Raw genomic sequence first — 21,724 nt, 5'->3', positions numbered from 1 at the left:
TGCTGCATCACACTGTTGACTCATGTCAAGAAGTTCAGGTGGGCCCAAACTCAGAATGAACTCAGCAATGCGAGGGATGGCTTAATCCTCCCGACCTCCCCGCACCCCTAGTTGTTCATCTTACTAAACTTATTTTCTCCAATAGAACAGAGATTTTCCTGTTCTGACATTTTCTTTTATCCCTGGAGGAAGATGTGGAGTAGCAAATGGAAAGACTGAGCATGAAAATGGAAGGGAGGGAAAGGGTTAAGCAGCCCCTTTCCTTGGCCTCTGCTACTTTTCAGGTCTTCCTGCCAGCATCCAAGGCTTATCTTCTGCAAAAGAGGAGGAAGTGGGTTTTTTTCATTATTATTTTTTCTAATTTTTTGCCTCTTATAATGTTAAAATGTGGGATCATCCAAATGAAATTGGCTGGCAAATAAATAAATAAAAAGGATTTCTTCACAGAGCACTTAGTTAACTTGTGGAATTTGCTACCAGAAGAAGCAGCGGTGGCCGCTGTTAGATGGCTTCAAAGGGGCGTGACACAAATTCAAGGAAAGAGGAGGAGATGTCTATCAAGGGCTATTAGACATGACAGGTAAATAAGGCCTCGGTGCTCCAAGCCAATGTGCCACTAAATGCTAGTTGCTAGGAGACAAACAGCAGTGGAAGGTTGCTGCCTTCATGCGCTGCTCATAAACCCTCCAAAAACCACCTGTCTGGCTATTGTTGCTAACAGGATGCTGGGCTGGATCTCCAGCAGAGATTTTCTGATTGTCTTCTTTGTTTAAGAAATGTCGGGGAAAGGAATATGCATTGCATAACATTTGGCCCCTTGCACTGGGGAAAGAAGGGAAAGAAAAAGTTTCAGTCCTTCGGCTGCAGCCCTTGCTGTAGTTTCCACTGTGGCAACGGTGATGTCAAGGCAGGTTCAATCCGCTGTGGGTTGTTTGAGTCCTCATGGAATCCAAGTGCTGGCACCTGCTAAAGATAATTATCCAGGTATCCCATAGAGAAAAGGTTTCCAGTTGACATATGCAATCGACTCATGCATAGGGGACAAGAAAATATTACACCATCCTCATTACAGAGACGACTGAGTCATTCCGTTACTCCTGCCTCCAAACACCGTTATCTGCTTATTCTAAGAGGCACACAAACGAAGAGAAGTTTAAACACGTACACAAGCATTGCTCCGAAGGGGGGGGGCACATCTTGAATGGTATTAGTTGCTACATCACTTGCTTGAAAGGCTCACTGCCTGGGTCAAGCAACGCTCACCGGCTGCTCAGACAGAAACCACACCAACTTGCATGCTAATGGGTCCCGGTGACAAGGACTCATCGAATGTCACAGCTCTGCCTACGGCATGCTGTTCATTTTTTCTTATCTGAGTGACCTCTCCTTTGAAATGACGGATGCAATGCCTGTGAATTAGCATCTCCGCTGCTGGGCATTTGCCACCAAGGTGGCACTCGCAGGAATGCCTGTCCTGAAATTCAAGTGGAAACGCAGTGGAAACACATCCAAGAGGAATGCACAGCGACGCTACGAAGGTTATTTGCAGGGTTCTGTATTTGCTAAGTCAAGTCAGGCCTTACTTCTATTAGCCATGGGTCATGAGGGACTCCCAACACGGCAATGGGGACAGAATTCATATTCCTGGGAGCCTCGGCTTTTTCTTTCTTTTAAAATCAAGTATCTATCCATTCTAGCAGCAAATTTACACTTGAAAATGTGTGAATTTCAGACAACCAAAATTGGGAAGGGCTGGGGGGGGGGGACTTTTTGAGCATTATGTATCTTAAAAATATATCACAAAATGTAGTTAATTTTGTAGCTGTGCTACAAAATATTTGCCATAGAACAGAAACAGCTTTATTTGGTCATAGTGCAAAACAGGAGGACATGATGAAGAAAGTCTTATTTCTGGCTTCAGCATCTAGCTTGGTGCCCTTCAGAAACAATCTGACAGCCATCCCACTCACCATATTGCAGCTATTTAATCTTGCTTAACATTTTCACTGCTGTCTCACATAAAAAGGAAAGCTACCCTCTACGCGCCGCGAAACAGAAATGCAGAATTTCCTTCCAGGACCTCAGTGCCATGAATTATCTGTCTCACACAAAACCATTTTCCATTATGCTAAAGCAGACTCTCAAACAGTTTTACTGTGGGGAAAAAACAATTAAGAAAAGAAAACACATAGTCCACCATTATGACAATCATATTTGCCTCGGGCTAATAGGTAAAGCAATAAAATTTGGTTGGGTTTTTAAATATTTATAGCCATTCACATAAACGCAGCTGGATCCCATGGGGCCATAGCCTAGTGACAGAGAACAACTTTGGTCTGCAGCAGGCTCTGGATTCAATCTCCGGCATCGCCAATTTTTTAAAAGTAAGTTTTCCTTCCCTTTCCTTCAGGAGGTGAAAGCTCAAATGGTAGAGCTCGTGTTTATGACTATACAAAAAGCTAGGTGTTCATCTAGGTGCAAGACCAGCTAGTGTGTTGCAGAGTTGACATATTCTAAACCATCCTGGAGCGAAACAAGCTTTTTTCAACATTTCTTTTTCAACAGCTCAAGTATCAATTTCCAATGAGTGCAGAATGGCAATATATTCGGTTACAAACATCTGCTGGCGTCTATTTACAGCCCATTTGCCTTGGGTGGTTCTGTTCTGTTGGAGAGATTATCGGATCCTTACAAAAAACAAAACCAATAACTGCGGTCTCTAAATGTCCAATAGACATTGGTAAGGAACTTAGAGAAATGTGGAACATAGAATTAGAAGGTGTTATGCAGCCCAAACAATGGCAAATTGCTTCAGAACATTCCCGTGGAGCTGAAATTGAGATCGATTAATCAAAAATTAGTATTTTGAGTATATTGAACTCTGCAGTGCTTGCATAGGAAGTACCGGTAAGCTGTAGCACTGAGGATTCCTCTTTGAGGCACGTGACGCGATAAATTGCTTTTGGTCTGAAGTTGTTTCACACATCAATTTGGTATTAGCGAAATCCTTTTTATTTGCGTATGTTTGTGTACTTTTAAACTGTATCCCTGCAATATGGGCATTAGCAGGTGGGCAGCAAAAGTGGATTTTGCAACCCTTTATGGTGGCTAGTTCCCCAAGGATATGCTTTATGAGAAGCTGGCTTCAAGCACGAGGCCCGTTGGCAGACCAATTCTGTGCTACAAAGATGCCTGCAGACATGACCTGGAGGCTGGGAATCCCTTGCAGATGGCTGAATCCAAGCACCTTCACCTGCCCCAGCTGCAACAAAACACGTCTCTCCTGTACAGCCACAGTAGGCTCTGTAACTCGCCAATGGTTTGTCTTCCGAGATAGATGCCAACCTATGATGGCCAAGAGATTTATACTTTTGAGCCTGGGAGGATGAATAAAAGGTAAAGGGACCCCTGAACATTAGGTCCAGTCGTGTCCGACTCTGGGGTTGCGGCACTCATCTCGCATTACTGGCCGAGGGAGCCGGCGTACAGCTTCCGGGTCATGTGGCCAGCATGACTAAGCCACTTCTGGCGAACCAGAGCAGCGCACGGAAAGGCCGTTTACCTTCCCACCAGAGCGGTACCTATTTATCCACTTGCACTTTGACGTGCTTTCGAACTGCTAGGTGGGCAGGAGCTGGTGGGCAGGAGCTGGGACCGAGCAACGGGAGCTCACCCCGTCGCAGGGATTTGAACCGCCAACCTTCTGATCAGCAAGCCCTAGACTCTGTGGTTTAACCCACAGCACCACCCGCGTCCCTTTGGGGAGGATGAATACTGATCATCTATTACAGAACAGCCTGAAGGCCTCACAGCTCTGGCTGCGTTCCAAAATGTAGGCATAGTTTCATGTGGAGCCCTATTTGAATATCTACAGGAGGGCTTGTATTAACTTACCTGTTTAATTCAAGATGTGTGCACTGATGTTAACTGTATTAGTAATATGAACGGATAGTGGCCTACTAGTAGTAATTCTACATGTGTAACCATCTTGGAAGGAAGGTGATTCCTAGCAGGAGAATGCTTTACAGTGGGGATAGCAAAAAGTGGGTGCAGCTACTCCTACCCGCATACACACATGTGCAACACACAGTCCCCCTTCTCAGCTGAGGAGTGGGGGTTATTTCCCCCTTTCTACTCATCAGATTATCAATTTGATGACCTAGGAGGGGGAAATTGGTGCCCTCTCTCCACTGCACCACTGTGTCTGCTTTTTTAGAAAATCCTTTTGCTCCTGTTTCCCAAATCAGTACGTCTTGGGGGGGGGGGGCGCAAGAAAATTGGCTTGGAGCTGTCTCAGACTCCTGAACTGGGGATTAGCCCCCCTTTGCATTATATTGTGATATCCAAAACCAGAAGAGCTATGGCACACCAAAAGAGTCGATTTAAGGATATTTGCAAATGTACAGGTGAAACTCGAAAAATTACAATATCATGGAAAGGTTCATTTCTTTCAGTAATTCAACTCAAAAGGTGAAACTAATATATGAGATAGACTCGTGACATGCAAAGTGAGATATGTCAAGCCTTCATTTGTTATAATTGTGATGATTATGGCGTACAGCTGGTGAGAACCCCAAATTAACAATTTCAACTTTGGGGTTTTCATCAGCTGGATGCCATAATCATCACAATTATAACAAATAAAGGCTTGACATATCTGGCTTTGCATGTCAAGAGTCTATCTCATATATTAAACTCCATTAGCTAATGAAAACAATTGCTTACATAAATGGACTTTTCCACGATATTCTAATTTTTCAAGTCTCACCTGTAATCCATGAGGTTTCAAGGAGCAGGGAAGTCTTGGTTACTGGGACATCAGAATCCCTGGGGCGGCACACAAACCCATGAGCATTTGTTTCTACAGCTCCGGGACAAGTTTGAAGACAAGAACATACTGTAAGTGCCTGTCATGATTTATCCACAGGAAATTATAGAGGTGACTTTCTTACGGCAAGCCTTTAAGTCCAGGTTCAGCCTCTTTGTTCACCAGAGGAAATGAAGCTTAAACTAATAAAACCTTCCAGAAGGGACAGTGCAGATTCATCATTCCACAAAGATAGATAAATGCCAACACATTTCTCATTGCTGTGAAACCAGTTCTAGCTATTATATCTATGGGGGAAAGTACTTTATATATATCAAAAGAAATTGTTCACATTTCTCATTTTCCCTCATATTCTACATATTGTTCTTATATTTTATCTTCTCTTCCCACCCCCAGTTCTTCTTAAGTTCTGTTCCTGTTGAATTCAAAACTGTTGCTGCACGGGGTTGGTAGATTGGTAACAACTGACAAGCTGATGTCCCTCCCCCAGCCACTAAACAGATGTCAAAGGAAGGGCTGGGCGTACCTTTTCCAGATGGTTTCTTAAAAGCCATCTTGCTCCTGTCTTAATGTGTCCCAATTAAAATCAGCCGCAAAATGAACCACTTAAATGCAAAATAGATTTCACACTACTCCAAAGATGTTAAAATAGTTGAAAGAAAGGATCTTATTTACTGCTGCACGGTACAAGTGGCCTAATTCAGAACCTACACCACTACTGTCCATTTTACAATCACAAGCCTCCTGTACGGGAAGTTATTAGGCTTGTTATTGCCATTTTTAAAAGGGCAACAGAATCATTGGCTTATCAAAAGATCACACCATGGTAGTAATCTGGGACAGAGCTGAGAAGAAGAAGAAGAAGAAGAAGAAGAAGAAGAAGAAGAAGAAGAAGAAGAAGAAGAATTTGTATCCGGACCATCTGACTGGGTTGCCCCAGCCACTCTGGGCAGCTTCCAACATATATAAAAACATAGCAAAACAATAAATCTTAAAAAGCTTCCCTATATAGGGCTGCCTTCAGATGTTCCAAAATGTTATATAATTACTCATCTCCTTGACATCCAAAATCTAAGTCACATATTCTTCTCTACACCCTGGGTGACCATTAGCTGATGTGTCTCTACCTTGTCTACCTTAGATGGCCATTGAGAGGATGAAGGGGAATAACTCCCCATAAATGTCTCAATGAGCCCCTTGGAGAAAAGGCGGGACACAAATGGGATGGATTTGTTATATAAAGAGAGAGTTATATCAAGAGACACCCTGTTGGTCCTCTTTGAACCTTCAGGAGCTTCAGATACCTGTTTGTCATAGCGCTGTCAGACAAAGGATGTCGAGAGAAAGGAATTAACTCTTTATAGTGAAACATACACTTACAAGTCAGGGAAAGGCTTCAGTCTATCCGTCCTACAACGCTCAGCTACCCCTAGATGCGCTGATGATGATGATGATGATGATGATGAAGAAGAGTTTGGATTTGATATCCCGCTTTATCACTATCCTAAGGAGTCTCAAAGTGGCTAACAATCTCCTTTCCCTTCCTCCCCCACAACAAACACTCTGTGAGGTGAGTGGGGCTGAGAGACTTCAAAGAAGTGTGACTAGACCAAGATCACCCAGCAGCTGCATGTGGAGGAGCGGAGACGCGAACCCGGTTCACCAGATTACGAGTCTGCCGCTCTTAACCACTACACCACACCGGCTCTCTGATGAGGCAGTTGCAGCCACAGATCGGCCACCCTCCCGACCTCAGCTTCTGCGCGCTTCTGCTCCTCCCTCTTCAAGATCCCTTCTTCCGTGTCAGTCTCCACCCCTGCTTCTCCTGGTGCCCTCTCCTCAATATCCAGCCATCGCTCTTCAGTGTCCAGCCAGCCCCTGACACTGCGGTGAATTTGACTGCTGCTTTGAGACAAACTCGCAGAGGGCCTCTAGCCTGGGAAGTTTTTTTTCACTATTTCTGGGAAAACAAAACCCACAAACCGAAGAACAACAGCTGAAGAGGGCGTTTCTAGTGATGTAACACCTCAGAAATGCTTTATGCAACAAATGGTTGCCGTTAAAGGCTACTGGAGCATTCTTTGTCCCCAATCCTCTAAAAGAAAAGAGTCAAAGGTTAAAAGAAGTCCACTTAAGATATTTGGATAGGTACAAATGTCCATGAGGTTCTCATGTGAAAAACTTATTAAAAGGGGGCTGTGGAAGAGCATGCCAATACTTTCATATGTGCAGGAGACCTTCCTGTTGAGTCTGCTCACTGTTTGCTAAACATTACTCTTGTGTCCACCCTGCTCTCTGTTCAGCTGAATTAGCGTGGAAGGTTTAAGAGGCGCAGCTGTTTGGATAACACAGCTATCCAAACTGAAATGTGGGTGTGAGAACTCAGAGGAAGCTTCACTACTTCTTGGCTATTTGCATTAGCAGGAAGGGAAAAGGGTAACAGCCAGTCACCAGAAGGCACCAAACTTCAAAAAGCAGCTGCTTTCAAAAATAATTAATAATTAACAAGATTTTTAATCCAATTACATGACCAGGTCTGGGAATTACCAGGGTTTTTACACTGCAGCTATTGTGTGAAATATTAGTTGAGCTGTCTGAGAGAGGATTTAATTATCATAGTTAGCCGTATGGGCTTTTCCCATCCAAATCTGAAAAGTAGCCAACAGATTAGAAAACCAGATGTACCGCAGGAAGCTTTTCTGGATACTGTATTTGTATCTTGTATGGGACAATGGTGTGTGTACCTTTATGCCAGCAGTTGTTTTAATCAGCTTGTATATGAATTAGAGGACAGTTAAACTTGGATACTAGTTTTTTAAAAGTTAAGATTGTTTAAAAACAGTCAATCTTGTCGGTGTTGTCCTTCAGTCACATTCCTCAAGGATAATTTTATCTTGGTTTTAATTATTATAGGAAGAAGATTATTTCATTTTATTCCTAGACTGCCTTTCAGCCAGGGATGGGCAAACTTGGCCCTCCAGCTGTTTTGGGACCACAATTCCCATCATCCCTGACCACTGGTCCTGTTAGCTAGGGATGATGGAAGACTTCAGCTATATAGATCTCCGGGCAGTATATTTATTTGTTCATTTGATCATTACAGACAGCAGTCTGTTTAAAAAAGATTAACACACAAAAAGGCATAACATACAAAAAAAAAATACATCCCAATAAAACCATTCGATGAACAAACGCAGCAGAAAAAAACCAACAAAAAGAACATTTCATCCAGAATTCAATCAGAATTCATCAGTTCTGAATTCATCAAATCCCCGGGAGGAGAGAGAAATTTTAAAGTGTATAGATAAGCATATCAAATCCCGATGCAACAATTTAAAAATAGAATTAAAATGTATTACACCGCAGAATGAGAACATCTTGGAATCTGGTGAGGCCCAAAGCTTAGGAGACCATGTGTTCTGCGTGCAGGATTGAGCCCTGCCTGAAATCATGGAGAGCCTCTTCCATTCAATGTGGACAGTGCTAAGCTAGATGGACCCAACTCAGTCTGAGATAGCTTCCTATGGTAGTCATTCAGCCTTGTTCTCCTGTTCATCCCCAAAGACCGGGGATGGGGAGAGGCACACACCTTCCGTCGCCATTGAAATGTAAGTACTGGTAGGGACAACCTTATTTCCAATCGGAGGGAGTTGGGGTGCCACTATGAAGCTGTCTGGTGCTGAGTAAATCCTTTACTTCATCTACCTCAGTAATTTCAGACAGGGATCTCTCCCAGCCCTGCCTGTAGATCACAGGGATTGGATCTGGGACCTTCTACTTGTGAAACATGTCCCCTACTAATAAGTTATGCCCCCCCTCCACTATTGTGAGGCAAGCCCAATCTTTTTTTTAATCAAATTTGATTCTTTCTACCTTATGGAACCTTTATACCTTAAAGAAGGCTGATCGCCGAAGAATTGATGCTTTTGAATTCTGGTGCTGGAGGAGACTCTTGAGAGTCCCATGGACTGCAAAAAGATCAAACTTATCCATCCTTAAAGAAATCAGCCCTAAGTGCTCACTGGAAGGACAGATCCTGAAGTTGAGGCTCCAGTACTTTGGCCACCTCATGAGAAGAGAAGACTCCCTAGAAAAGACCCTGATGTTGGGAAAGATGGAGGGCACAAGGAGAAGGGGAAGACAGAGGATGAGATGGTTGGACAGTGTTCTCGAAGTGACTAGCATGAGTTTGGCCAAACTGCGGGAGGCAGTGAAAGATAGGCGTGCCTGGCGTGCTTTGGTCCATGGGGTCACAAAGAGTCGGACACGACTGAAAGACTGAACAACAACAACAACAACAACATTATGGCAATACCACTGGGGATCACAATATATTGTATTTTTCAGTTTAAGTGTGTCTCAGTTCTATCCAAAGCATTATGGAATCTGTTTCTGCCTCTGACTTTTTCAAAATGCTGACTGGGATACATATCCTTATCAAGACAAAAATAAATTTAGAAAAACCACAGGCCTGCATAGAAGAGCGCTGGAAAAGCCTCCCCCACCCCCCGCAAATAACTGGACTTCGTACTTAAGTATGATTTCTCATTTCTAAACAGATGCAATCCTTGTCATGGAAAAGACCTTTTGAGAAAGGATTTTTTTCCAAAGTAAATGTGGCCTGCAATGCAAGACACATCAGAACTCCACCAGAAGATCACATCAATGGAAGCTGCTGAACACGAAATGCTTATTTCCACAGGACCATTTTAAAAGGCCTTTAAAAAACCAAGACATGCAGAGAAAACATTGCAGCCAGAACACAATTCTGCTGGAATCTTATTACTCAGTCGCCCCCCCCCCCCTTTATCACAAAGGGCAGAACAAGAAATATCTGAAACTAGATTTCTTTACTTCCCTGATGATTCCACTATAATGAGGTTTCAGTATATACCCGTTATGTCTCAACAAGGTCAGCTCAGGGCTTTGAACATCTCCGCTATTAAAATTCAGTCTGCAGAACTGTGGGAAGTGTGGAATGAATTCTCAGCCAACGAATGTTTTCTGTAGTCTGTGGACAGAATGGACAGCTTCTGACATTCATGAAAATAGAGCCATTTTGACCTTTCGGGAATTCAGCCAGATTACTCTATGGTGCCCTGACAAAGGGATCCATTGCAAAAGCTGGGACATGAGGGACACAATAAGGCCAGTAAATGGGTGCATGTGGTGTGGCCAAGACCACAGTAATACTAGAGCATCAATTGCGTATTTATCTATGAGACTATTTGTATGGAAGAGAATCAAAATACTGTAAAAGCAGTTTCCCCAGGACTATGCTACAGAATAAGGCACTAGAAAGAGTGGAATTCTCCTAGCCAGTCCCTCACCTCCATAGCTTTTGGAGTCATGGGTTTCCAAGTACAAAATGTCTCCATTGTCCAATACAATCCATTCTTTTAACCAACAAAAACAAGCTACTTCATAATACAATTGCAAGTCTGGCAGGGCAAAGCCCCATCTTCTTTTTGTATCTATCAAGATTTTTTATTTATTTCTTGGCTTTTCCCCCTGCCAGGTAAATTTAGAAATATCCTTTTTCCATTCTTTGAAGCAGCTTGCCTTATTTACAATCAGAATTGATTAGAATAAAAACAGCATCCATTCATTTTAACGGCTGAAATTCTACCTAGCAGGGAAAGTTTCTTCTTTCTGTATCTTCCTAATCTTTATTCTGTTGGAATATGTTTTTAAGGTGCTACTGCACCTGTTTGTTTGTGTCTACTTTAAAGTAACCTTCCGCGTTAGGAAGAAAGGGCAAAGGATCCAGCAGGGAGTTTGCCGCCTTGAAACTAGCATAGAGACAAGGTTGTGATTGGTTCATGTAAATGTTATGACGATGTTTGATTCCTTAATAAATAGCCTCCGCTCTCTGTAGCGTGTGTGGAGAACGCGCGAGACAAGCCAGAGAGAACATCAGTGCGAGACAAGCCAAAGAGAAACCGAAAGTAAAACCAGCCGCACAGAGCAGTTGAGAGCTTCTTCACCATTGACTGCAGTCTCTTAGTATTTATTTCATTTAAAAAAAAAAAAAAACTTTTATTTGGCCTTCTAAGTTTTGGCCGCTACCTAGCTTAGCCTATCTTCTTCTCCGGAGACCTCCGGAATCTTCGGAACTTCCAGATACCTGCAGAAAACCTTCGGAAACCTTCAGCAACCTTCAGAACTCACGACAACTACCTTCAGATCATAGCCAGCGGACCCTTTCACGACGCGGTGGGAGCAGGAACTCCGGGATTACCGTTCGTCCCATCTGCTGGCTATCCCCACATTCTTCTGCTTTTGTCTTTTTTATTTTCTCTATCTCTCTTTTCTCACTTTTTTCTTTCTTTGCCTTTCTTCTTCTTCTTCTATTTTCTTTGGAGTTCTTTGGAGGTCCAGAGATTGTATACTCATGGGGGTGGTAGATGGTTGGCGGGAGGACCCTGGATGAGAGACCGGGAGGTATTGTTCTCCCAGAGTGAGAGGAAGAGAGAGAAAGTAAAGATCCCAAGTGAGACCTGGAAGGAGCTAGTGACCTATGCAGGTTGTAAGGGCTGGGAAATACTTTTAAGAGAGGACTCCTACTTATTCAATTTGTCGGTTTTGTAGCTGAAATTTTTTTGTATTATGGATTTTTTAAAAGAAAAAAAAATCTAATTTTTTAAAAAAGAATTGGTGTCTCAGGGCTGCCCACCTGTCAAACACCCCTCCATTGTTTTGCAAAGTCTCCTTGCAAAGGGGTGGGGGAGGAAAAGGATAGTTCAAAGGACACTTTGCAAACATTGGAAGCTCAGTGACTGACTTAAAGTGACACTTTGAACGAGTCTCTCCTCCTCTTGAAAGGAGGGGGTAGGCTGTTTCAAATGGTGCTGTGCTTCTCCTTTAAATGATGAGCTGATGAGCAGAGATGAAATCCTGCTGCCTAGGCTGCCTGGTCCTGTTCCCAGCTGAGAACTGGGCAGTGTAGCCCATGCAGGATTAAACCCTGTCATCCTGCCCATAATCTGACATCACCAATGAAGTCAGGTATTGGGCTAGTGGGTGTGTGGTTTGGGGAAAAGAACCAGAGGGGCCAAACTGAACCCCAAAGGGGCCAAGATTGGCCTGCAAGACGGAAAAGTATGAAAATTCAAGCATGGTATCACTACCATCTTTTCAACAGATGTTTACTACATTGTTTGCACTCAAGGCACTAAAATAGCACCAAACAACAACAACAACAACAACAACAACAACTGTGGGATGTAAAAAGAACAGGGGCAGTCAAACCCAACTTTTTCTAGAAGGTTGTCTCAGTCCTCAAGCCGGAACTTCCTGTCTTCCTGGACTGAGACAAAACTTCCTTATATGGAACTCTACAGTTGGGAGCGAACTCCACAGTTGGGAGCGGCCAACTGTAGCTCAGGCCGGGCTCCATTTGTCGCTGGTCAGTTGTCGTGTTGATCTCTCTCTCTGACAGTTTAAAAGCAGCATTACTAAAAATGTACCGTTGGCACTAGGCCAAGAGTAGAAAAGGGGGACTTTCTCTCATAAGGAGAAAGTCACCACATGTATATTGTTTAGCAACTTTTAAGCCTGCCTCTAGGATCCTGTATGTGACTAGATGATTACTTGTGAGTAAATGTTTTTCACTTGACCGAAGACTGTGAAGTGTCTTATTGAAAGAGGGATAAAAAGGGGAAGACACCAGGACAACATTTTTATGACTCTAGCGAGTCTATGCAAACTATCCGCTGTGCGTGTGAGGTAAAAAGGGAATGTTAGCTCTGCTGATATTATTGAGCTTGTAAACGCAAGTTGGGATAGGATATCTAAAACAATATATCCTCTCCCACATCCCTCAACATTCCCACAAAAACAACACAGTTTTGTGTTAATTATGATGCCCATGGCTTGCATGCATGATTTTACTCGCATGAGCTTATCGCTCCTTTGGATCCTCTCCAAGGCCTATGAAAGTGGACGCACCTGGGCTTTCTTTGTTATCCTTGATTTCCTCGTTGTTAACCTTAATTTCCTTTAATAATGAGCTGACACACTGACCTTGTAAACATGCTGACAATGGCATCCTATATAATCATCTCTTTCTTCAGCAACACTATTCAGACCCCGATGTGCAGTGCAATAAATAATACTGGTGTGGACGAAGGCTGAAAGCAGGAATTGTTTCCCCCTCCTGCAGCTTACACACCGTAAGGTAGGCCAAAGAGAAGGGAAAACATCGTTGCCCTCGGCAGGAAGAATGGGGTGTACATAAAACAAGTAATTAGCTAGCAAGCTCTATGCCAGTGAGGGAGTCTGGTCCCAGGTCACCACCTGCCTGAGCCATCATTCTCCAGGCTACAAAAGCTGGCCTCCCCCTCCAGCTAAAGCCACAGCACTCACATGGCTTCATTACTGTCCCCTTCCTTTGTCTGTAATTTATTACAGCCAAGCCAAACATGATGGGAGAAACAACGTCTGTTTAACACACACGCCTGCCCCATTCACCGATAATGTAGAGCAGCTGCCTGATTTCTTCAACAAAATGGTTGCCTACGGTGAAGGAAATCACACGCTGATTCCCCCATCCTTCACCTTTCACCCCAGGGTCCTAGGGCAGGTTACAACCATTAAACAACATGTTAAAAACAGAAATAAGGCTGGTCCTAAAATATACATCTCAAGGGCCGAAAGCTGGAGCAAAGAGGTGTGTCTTCAGCATTCGGCTACAGCTTTATATTGAAATGCCTGATGCACCTCTGTGGGGAGGGAGTTCAACGGCTTAGGGGCAGCCACAGAGAATGTCCTCTACGGCCACCTCTGCCAATCTTAAGGAGGGTCTGTGTGGAAGGAGGTGGCCTTCCAGATATTTGGAGCCTGAGTTGTTCATCCTGTGAATTCACAGGAGAGGCAGAGAACAGAGGGCTAGAACAATCCTTGACCTGCTTAGTGGGAGCCAGTGTGGTGTAGTGGTTAAGAGCTGTAGACTCGTAATCTGGGGAACCGGGTTCGCGTCTCCGCTCCTCCACATGCAGCTGCTGGGTGACCTTGGGCTAGTCACATTTCTTTGAAGTCTCTCAGCCCCACTCACCTCACAGAATGTTTGTTGTGGGGGAGGAAGGGAGAGGAGAATGTTAGCCGCTTTGAGACTCCTTCGGGTAGTGATAAAGCGGGATATCAAATCCAAACTCTTCTTTGAGATCCTTACTAGGCAAAGCAGAGCTAGTTGGCCAGCAGTTTGTCTTGTAGGGATGGTGTGGGGGCTCCTGCCCCAAATGTGGGAACAGCCGGTGTGCTCCCTGCCTGCCTGATAGTCACGGGGGGGGGGGGGGTGCTGTGGGTTAAACCACAGAGCCTAGGGCTTGCTGATCAGAAGGTCGGCAGTTCGAATCCCCACGACGGGGTGAGCTCCCGTTGCTCAGTCCCAGCTCCTGCCAACCTAGCAGTTCGAAAGCATGTCAAAGTGCAAGTAGATAAATAGGTACCGCTCCAGCAGGAAGGTAAACGGCGTTTTCGTGTGCTGCTCTGGTTTGCCAGAAACGGCTTAGTCATGCTGGCCATATGACCCGGAAGCTGTACGCCGGCTCCCTCGGCCAATAATGCGAGATGAGCGCCACAACCCTAGATTCGGACACGACTGGACCTAATGGTCAGGGGTCCCTTTACCTTTACCTTTACCTTTTTGGGACATAGGGTAAAGTGTGGGAAAGAACGAGCAAAATGCAATAAATAAGAGCTGAGCAACATGATCAGCTAGACCCAAGTGCTCCACCCACTACTGAACTATAGTTCTGTGCGGCCCCTTTATTTAAAAACATATGCTAGTTTTCATTATTCACTAAAACTAATCAGAAAACAAAATCTTACATTTTTTAATTACTAAAAATAAAACGTGCCATTCCCATTTGCAACCTTGCATAATGCATTCTGTTTTCATTTTAACATGCAGCATTTTCTCACTGCCATCCTAAATCTGTTTCTCTGCAACATAGATCCATGACTCCTTGGCACATTTGGTCTTCCTCTTCCCTACAGCACCCTAAAGGCATCTGAAAGCTGTCAACAACTAAAAATAACCTGTTCTTGCAGGCTTTCCAAGGAGGCCGTCAATCCCTGCCTTTTCATTTACTTTTGGGTTTCTTTCTGCTCTAAATAATCTTCTGTTTGTTATGTTTGCAAAAGTATGGGAGACAACCACATATAGCACATGAAACTGAACTAGGGGAACTGCAACCTTATTCACAAGATCCTTTTTTGCAGAGATGTTTTTATCAGTGCAATTCAACATGGGTTTCGCCCCATTTGTAACAGAATGTCTGTTGCCTACAGACAGAAGACTCAAATTTGATTGGGGAAAATATGCATAGGTTTGCTTTTAATCTTTGCGCTATAATGGGGAAACAAGCACGATTTCCTTTTCACTCCAAAATGCCATTGTTGTTGAAACAAACATACAAGGCAGCTTGGCATAAAAATGCTTGGAAGGGCAAATTAGCATACACAAGAGGAGTGAGCTGAGCAATACCACGACTGCAAGCCGTTCTGCGGCAAAGAATTCACTCAAAACCAGCCACATTTTTTCTACTTTTCTGGTTATTTCAGCCGTAAGATAATAAAACCCTGGAAACATTGTGTAGTTGTCCAAAACCATTTTTTTTTTACAATGTGCATCTTCCATTAAGAGGTGGTGGTGGTTCTTAAACAATTTTGTACTGGTTTTTACACAAATACAACACTTATCCAGCAGTGACTGTTTTATCCATTGACTCTGGATATACTGTACACTTACACATTCAGCATTCAAACATATTACTTTATGTAAACCCTCCATTGAGAATATTGAGTGGTTGGGATAAGAAGTGTTATGTATTGAAGTTCTCACCCTAGGCCACTAGGGGTGTGTGTATATAGTTCATTCTGCTGCAGTTTTCACTCAGGTCAGCATATGCAAAAGAGGGATTGTAAAGTGACGTTCAGGGATTGGTTAACTACAGAAAGTTGTTACTGTTGCTTTGTAGCTGAGTTCTATATAAGCAGGCTGCTGAGGCCTTCAGCTCACTTCTGTTCCAGCCTGAGAATAAACAAGAGCTGCTTGGAAATCACTGTGTCGTCTGCTGTGTCCACCCACAACTTAACAAGAAGGTCTTGATTTTGGCCATCAACATAATAAAAAAGGTAGGTGTCTCTATTTGTTATGCCTTTCAATTGCCCTCCTGTCTCTGATGAGATGCTCAGACATTGCTGTATCCCAGATATTCTTTTCCCATACCTTCAAGGGTATTTCAGTCTGGTTCTTCCATTGCTGAGCTATCGCTAATAGTGGTGCGGTCAGTAGGAAGCCTACTAGTTCAATGGAGCACAGGGTGGAGACTAAGTTTGTCCAAAGATATTTGGGCAAAGGCAGGATTTGGAGAAAGAGGTTGGCCTGCAGTTGCAGATATAACGGAGAATACTCTATCCCAAAAGTTTGTAACGTAAGGGCATTCTCGCCAAACATGAATAAATGAACCAAGCTTTCCACAGTCCTCCCAACATAAAGGGGAAAGGGAGGGGTTAATTTTGGCCAGCCTGGCTAGTTGTCCAGTGCCATCGGAAGATGACCTCAATTGAGCAAGGCCTCCTATAAGCAAGCAAAAATGTTTTTGGGGGGAGGGAGTGGTGGTGATGGTGGTTAAAACTTATACCTCATTTTTCTGTCAAACAATACAGAGCAATTTACTCAAAAGGGCATAACTGCTGTGCTTTGAAACAGATACACATTTCACAATGCCGGTGACAACAGCAACAGTACTAATATATTCAATGTCATCGCTGGAAGGAATAATTCTGACCACTTACTTTTCAATGCTGGCTCTAAGGTGAAGATAATTCTCAGCCAGTTACTTTCAGCAAGATCTATTTTTTGTATTCAGCAAGAGAAACCGCCCGAGATTCCAGTGAAACCTGAAATAAAAAGAACATTTCTTAAGAAAAGTGTGTGAGACCAGAAACAACACAGGAACAGATAGGCCTACCATCAGCTCCTGGAAGCATATATTCATACAAAAACCTCTCTCTCTCTCTCTCTCTCTCTCTCTCTTTTCCCCTATAGTTCTTATTTATTTGTTGTGAAACACACATACACACAACCTTAGAAATAACCAACAAATCAGGAATAGCTGTTAAAAAAAAGAAGGCTAGCCAATGCAGTAACAAGGCTGCCTAAATAGAGAAATAAAACCAGCACACTGCCATGTGATGTTGTCCAGTGATTTTGTAAAGCTACATTTTCTACTTTTCCATTATTTATGTAAATAAATACTGTTTATTGTAGGCAAAGTGCAATGCCAAGTTTGGACAGAGGTATTTACTGTCCCCTGCAAGCAAACACAGAAACAGGACTAGAGTGTGTTCCGTGGATTAATTTCAAATTCATCACGTAATCTTGTGATATTTCCCATGAGATCTCCAAACAGGTTGAAGTACTGAGACATTATTTCCATATTTATTGGAAATAACACAGGAGCTAAGGCAAGGCGCCATTCCCTCTGAGTACTCTCGTGATGAGAATGAAATTAACTCCTACTGCCACTGCAAGATACTTTTTCTTTGGCTTGTGCAATATTCCCCTAAAGTGACTAACTCCCTTTTCTGTATTATTATACAGAAACTAATATGGAAGTTATCAGATTCTTGGAAATTATGTCCAATTTGCAGTGGCCCAAAATCAAGCCCAGTTTCTGATGCAAACTTCACAAGGGCATTCTGATATAAGGGGACTGAAAATTTCCTCTCCCTCTCTCTCTCTTTTTTACAGAGTTTTTGTCACAGGCAGCCATTTTGAGAAGACTGCTGTAGAGCTGAGGTGAATGAACAGAGACAATTTTCTCTCTGCAGCCGGCAGCAAGATCAAGGTTCAAGGAGACCTTCTCGTGTTGAGAGTGAGCTAGCGGAGAGGTTCTGCTGGGACTGGCTTTGCACTGCCAGTGCTCTGTTTCACTGCTTTGGGTCACTTATGTAAACCCCTTATATATTGATTGGTTATTTTTGATTGCTTAATTTCTATACTGCTTAATGTATTTTAAAAATATCTCGCCAAGCAGTGTACAAAAAGCTGAAGCAACAACCAACAACTTAAATATTTTTAAAATATAGTTACATATAATATAGTTATATGTTACATATAATATAGTTACATATAGTTACATACAAGTTACAAACCTAGACAGCATCTTAAAAAGCAAAGACATCACCTTGCCGACAAAGGTCCGTATAGTTAAAGCTATGGTTTTCCCAGTAGTAATGTACGGAAGTGAGAGCTGGACCATCAAGAAGGCTGATCGCCGAAGAATTGATGCTTTTGAATTATGGTGCTGGAGGAGACTCTTGAGAGTCCCATGGACTGCAAGAAGATCAAACCTATCCATCCTTAAAGAAATCGGCCCTGAGTGCTCACTAGAAGGACAGATCCTGAAGTTGAGGCTCCAGTACTTTGGCCATCTCATGAGAAGAGAAGACTCCCTAGAAAAGACCCTGATGTTGGGAAAGATGGAGGGCACAAGGAGAAGGGGACGACAGAGGATGAGATGGTTGGACAGTGTTCTCGAAGCTACTAACATGAGTTTGGCCAAACTGCGAGAGGCAGTGAAGGATAGGCGTGCCTGGCATGCTCTGGTCCATGGAGTCACGAAGAGTCGGACACGACTGAACGACTGAACAACAACAACATATAAAAATGTTACATTAAAACAAAATTGCCTATCTATATCTATATCCCAATCTCAACTCATTTTCCTTCTGACACACCTTCCCTTTCAGCCACCAGGGTCCAAACAAGCTCTCAGCTCAGCCACAAAAGTCTCACAACGACAAGAGTTCCTGGAAACTTGCCTTCTATGAGCAGGCCCAAGGTGGCTGCTCCTTCCTCAGGCTGCCCCCCACGATGTCCCACTCAGCTGCCCTCCCCACACCCAGTTAGGCAGGTTTGTTGAGATTCCCAGGCATTCCGGAGGATAGGAAAAAGCCCAACTCTCAGTTCTTCACTCTCTGTCCTCTCATCGGCCTCCAGCTGCTATGGACATATTTATGTGCCTATCATTAAGGTAGCGGAGAGTTTATGCTTTTGTTTACCTCTGCATAAGTCCTTTGTTGTGACTCTCCCCAAAGACCCTGAATAAAAAACCTGGACATATAAAATCATAATAAAATCTTAGCTCCTGCTCCTGCTACAAGAATCCACACAGGCATCTCCAAACAAGTTGAGTTGCAATCGCTCCTGGTGAATCCACTGCTTACTGTCTCCTTCAACGTGAATCTTGTGGAAGATTGCCTGGCAAACCTAACAATGCATGTTTCTGCTAGTTAGTAAATGAAGGAGTTAAGGACCATAGAGCTATAAATATCTAGAGAATACTTGCCTAGGTCACACTCAACTTTGAGGAAGAAGTGAGACTTTTTCTTGGTCTCTCCAATCTCTCTCAAGCAACACTGGAACGGAGCAGATATGCTTTAACATAGTTTCTCTGCTTTAGATGTGTTTCAGAGGCAGCTTTTGCTGCATTTTCAACAAAGAACATTTACATACATTTCTTATCACTGCTATTAAGTAAAATGCAAGTTTGAAACCTAGTAACTGTGAGTAAAGCATTTTAAACTAACCTTGCAGTCTGTGCTCTGTTTTATTGAAAAAGGGGGAAAGGGAGCCAGCTGCCTTCAGGAGCTGGAACGTTATCAAAAGAAGATTTAAAAACCAACTCCAGTGCTTCAGTAAATCTGCCTAACAAAAGGGATTTTAACTCTGCTACTGGGGCTCTTTATGTATAAGCCTCGTGTTTTAAAAAAGCAGGCACTGGCCATTTTTTCTCTGTGCTAAACCACCCCCCCCACACACACACACATGGCTCTGTAGAGGATCAATTATAATTAATATATCCTCAAATCTATGCCATCTTCCATTATTATTTGTAAATTCAAAGTAAACAAAAGAGCATTAGACTCCTTTCTGGAAATGTTAACCCCAAATATGATCCCCTAAAATGTCACTCTTTTCTCTCTCCCTGACCTCACAGAACAGGAAAATTGGGCAACCAAGATGGTCATGGGTCTGGAAACCAAGCCACAGAGGAACAGTTGGGGGAGTTGGGTATGTTTAGCCTGGATGAGAGGAGACTGAGAGGATATATGATAGCCATCTTCAAATATCTAAAGAGCTGTGGAAGATGGAGCAAGCTTGTTTTCTTCTGCTGTGGAGGGTAGGACCTAAACCACTGGCTTCAAGTTACAAGAAAGGGATTCTGACTAAACATCATGAAGAACTTCCTGGTGGTCAACAGTGGAATGGACAACTTCAGTAGGTGGTGGACTCTCCTTCATTTGAGTTTTTGTTTTTTGCAAAGATTCGGTGGCCATCTGCCACGGATGCTTTAGTTGAGATTCCTGCATTACAGGTAGTTAGACTAGATGAGCCTCAGAGTCCCTTCCAATTCTACCATTCTATGGTTGTATTATTAAATCTCCCATCTCTGGCAAGTCCATCAACTGGCCAAATTCCCACTTTTTCTTCTCCCTTTCCCCTAGCGTTTACTTTTAAGCTCAGTCATGTCCCCATTTCCTGAGGAGACCACTTCTCTCTCTTCCCCACGCGATGCTCTTTTCTTCTTCCTTGGCCGCCTCAGTCCCGAATCTCCTATTCTTTTCCCCTCACTATCCACAGCAACTCAGTGTCAAAATGAACCGTTTATCCTCGCCATTTCCTCTTTTCTTCTGATTCTTGAAACTTCTACAAAGCTCTACAAACTCCCTTCTTCTTCTGACCACCTCACCTTCTCTTCCTAGAAGTGGCTCTTGTTGGCTTCCCTTTCCTTTGGGTACCACTTTCACCCCCTACAGCCAAACGTCTGGACTGGCCTCGTGCCTGACCATATTTTTTTTTGCACTTCTGGTTACCTTCCTTCCATGGGACTAGAGCCTTAGCTCTGTTCCTGTCTTATTCCTCAAGCTATCCCCCGCCCCCTTTCCCTGTATCCTAGTTTTTAGGCATGATTTTAGAACATGATTAGTTTGAACTCTTTTATTGATTATAAACTCCTTCAAACTTAGCATACTGCAAAGTGCCCATCTCACACTAGTAATCAATAGCTTCTGGAGAAAATGTGTAGTGCGTCCGGGAAACAAGAATGTAGAGACTTTTGCTTTTGTTGTGTTAGTTATGGAACAATGAGATGGCAGCAAATGAGGAGTGGGCTCCACATCCACTATCCCACGCAAAAAACTATTCCGCTGTTAATCAGCAGCCTGAGTCATTTCTCTTAGGAATAGAATTTCAAGAACCAGGCTGGGGAATTAAGGCAGTGGCTCTTTATTGTCAAACTAATTAAATGTAATTAAATTGATAGCAGCCTAGAATTGAAAGCATTACAAAAATAAAAAAGCATTTGCTTTACATTTATAAAGACTAGAGTGACTACGTCCTTCTGGGGTAATTGCTGGTTATTACAAAATAGTTGGCGACAGAGTTCCTGACAGAGAGTCAATTTAGACTGTCAGGATTCATTAGCAGATGTGTGACTGATAAATAATTGAGTTAATTTTTACCTGACTGACAATGCTGAGATGATGAAAAGTATCTTATTTTGTGAATTTAAATATACCTGTCCCCACCAAATCCACCCACGTATACCTTCACATCAGTTCAGCCGCTGCATAACTCCAGTGGCTTTCAAATGTCTGGAAATTTGCTAAACACATACTTTTAAAGATTAGAAAAGAAATGCATTCATGATTGTTATCTTTTGTACAACGTACAGTATCCCTTTTCCCCAATCCTCCAGAGGATGTAGCCCATAGGGATCAATGGTTCTGCTCAAACTCTGTTACAAATCTTCTACCAGCCGTTTGGGACTAGGAACTATTTGGACACTGACAATTTAGCGCTCCCCCAAATAACCAGATTTT

The 21,724-nt window shown here is 43.1% G+C and overlaps 1 long non-coding RNA gene across 1 annotated transcript in view; it reads right to left on the bottom strand.

Moving 5' to 3' along the window:
* LOC117049538 overlaps nucleotides 1-16,729 on the bottom strand; it is a 105,438-nt gene extending 88,709 nt beyond the window's left edge. Inside the window, exon 1 of the long non-coding RNA XR_004427001.1 lies at nucleotides 16,631-16,729. This is a non-coding gene — a long non-coding RNA (uncharacterized LOC117049538). The remainder of the gene's footprint in view (nucleotides 1-16,630) is intronic.
* Between the last annotated feature and the right edge of the window lie 4,995 nt (nucleotides 16,730-21,724).

Source organism: Lacerta agilis, chromosome 7, assembly GCF_009819535.1.
Source record: "Lacerta agilis isolate rLacAgi1 chromosome 7, rLacAgi1.pri, whole genome shotgun sequence".
NCBI classification, from domain to species: Eukaryota; Metazoa; Chordata; class Lepidosauria; order Squamata; family Lacertidae; genus Lacerta; species Lacerta agilis.
The sequence above is the reverse complement of the archived record's forward strand: the minus strand, read 5'-3'. Positions and strand labels throughout refer to the sequence as shown.